Below are 2,548 nucleotides of genomic sequence, written 5' to 3'. Positions count from 1 at the left end.
TGTAATAAACTACTTCAGTCATGAATAAGGTGTTCTTTTTTCCCTGAGCGGTGTAGATAGGTATTTCTCTGTTTATCAATAGTATATCATGCCATTAATGAAATGATTAGTGTCTTTTTTTGTTTGTCACCCTCTCATCATCGCTGTTCACAGATTTTCACCACCACATAACCTCAATTAATTCACTTTGCAAGTTTACAACTAAGATAAAATTTGATTTAATTAACTAAACAATTATTTTTAAAACAAAAATAGACTGTTTTTACATTTAATAGACAAAGTTTAATTATTCATCACACTCCTGTCTGTATCGAATCATCATCAAGCAACAATTAACAATTAAATAATGAAAAGTTTGCACCTGTGATTTTTAAATTCAAATCATTTATTAGGAATGATGATCATTAATAAAACTAACTGCTTTTTTTTTCACATTTTTTTAACACTAATTATCATTGTCTTTTTTTTTTTAAGGAAAAGAAAAAAGGCAGAAGTTTATTGGGGGGGAAATGGTTCTGTGCGCAATGGATGTCTAGAGAGATGATGTGACGGCCATTTCTGAGTGACATGCATTCAGAAATCGGAGCAGACCTGCTGCCACAGGTCCTGAATGATTTATTTTTTTTCTTCTGCTATTTCAGCGATGAGCAGGTAAGTTCTCTTCTTCTCCTCCTCTGGATAAATTTTGTCCAAAGTGACCTGCCATCGCAGCGTAGTTGCAAACTCCAGCTGGCTTTTGGACGAGCAAAAATGACAAACTTTGCGCGCAATTATTTGTACCCTGACAGCAAAAGTTATCTGCTCTGGGCCAAATATAGGTGAGCATTTGGCCCAAACCCATAAACAGACTTGGGCTCGGGGTCTCTTGTTTTCCAATGCCCTGTAACAGGCGTGGATCTAGGTCAGAGTCCGAGGTGGCCTACAGGTGCTATAAATACAGCATTTGGGCCAGATGTGGCACAAATATCTAATTCTTATTTCATTTTTAGGCTGATTTGGTCCAGACCTGGGCCAGATCAGAGCCAAAACTTTTTTTGCAGGTGTCATGCAGGCTCAAGATCCCAGCCCGACCCGGAGCTGGCACATATGCGAAAACCCTCCGGTGATGATAATGCGGGTCTGGCGACTTGTAAACAGATTTGGCCCAGATCTGAATGCTGTAGGTTTTCCTGTGTTTCTGTCTGTACAGTATGTAGACACACACACACACACACACAGAGATGTCAGTCACAGCTTGTCGGCATCGGGTGTAGCCTGGGTAGCTGGTCTGGGACCAGATGACTAGCAGGGCCGTAAAGTGTGTGTGTGTGTTTGTGTGTGTGTGTGTGTGGGGGGGGGGGGGGGGGAAAAGGCCCCCCCCCCCCCCCCCCCCCTGTTCTGGCACCACTGCGTTCGTGTGATGTTTTACTGACACACACAAATGCACACATACGCAGGCAAAAACATAAGATAAGATAAGATAAAATAAAATAAAACTTTACTGCTCTTTCCTGTTTGGCAGTAGTCAATAATGACCTGAAAGTCAAATATATTTGCAGCTGTAGTCTCTCAAAGTTTAATGTGTCATCATAGCACATTTCATCATATTAATACAAGCACCTCCAGTGATTTGTGAATTATCCATGAATGTGCTTCACATGTTCCTGTCATAGTTGGAATTAAACAGGAAAGTCAATAACTACATTTTAAAAAGCTGTTGCCATTTTAAGCTTAAGTTGCTGATTACTGGAGGACTTTGTAACAGGAGTAAATTTCCTAAGAGTTCATGTGTGTAAGTGATTTTTAAGGAGAGCAAATCTGTGTTTTTGTATTTATGTTCCCCCCAAGTACAGGGAAGCCCTTTTTACCTGGCTAGATGAGCACAGTCACACGTAAAGGTCATCGTCAACAGGGGAACAAGTCATGCAAAAACCAAAACATGGAAGGGGACAAGGTGCAGAGTTGGAGACAAGCTGCTGTGAGAGACTGGGTGGGTCAGTTTGGGTGCAGACTCAGAGACTGGGCAGAACTACACAGAGAATCACTATGGTGACAGCAATCAAGGGACTCAGGGGAGGGAGGCTGGGTCAGAGAGGAAGGAGAGGCAGCTGACTGAGGAATCAGCCTTCGCTCAGGATGATTCAACTGACAGTCCCCTCCAGGGCTGTGCTGGACCAGCTGTCCCCAGAGACCACAAGCTTTACAGAACAGAAATGTGACTACAACAGCCCTTTTCTAAAGAAAAGGAAATAAAAATTGGAACAAAAGCAATGCAACACACAGGAATGCTGTTGATGCCGTCACAAATTCTGCCACAGATTAATATATTACTTATGTCTTAAAGTGCTAATTTAAAATGTGTAACTGCACATTCTTGATGTGAACCTCACATATTTTCCCTTTCTCTTTTAATATAAATATAAGTAAAATAATTTATTAACACTTTGCTTCACAGTTGATCATTTCTCATGTTTTCATCCAGTCACTTTTTGGATTATTTTTCTACTGATCCTTCTCCTCCTTCTCTCTCTCTCTCTCTCTCTCTCTCTCTCTCTCTCTCTCTCTCTCT

Source organism: Nematolebias whitei, chromosome 3 (assembly GCF_014905685.2).
Source record: "Nematolebias whitei isolate Nwh7 chromosome 3, NemWhi1, whole genome shotgun sequence".
NCBI lineage: Eukaryota > Metazoa > Chordata > Actinopteri > Cyprinodontiformes > Rivulidae > Nematolebias > Nematolebias whitei.
This window is presented reverse-complemented; position numbering follows the sequence as displayed.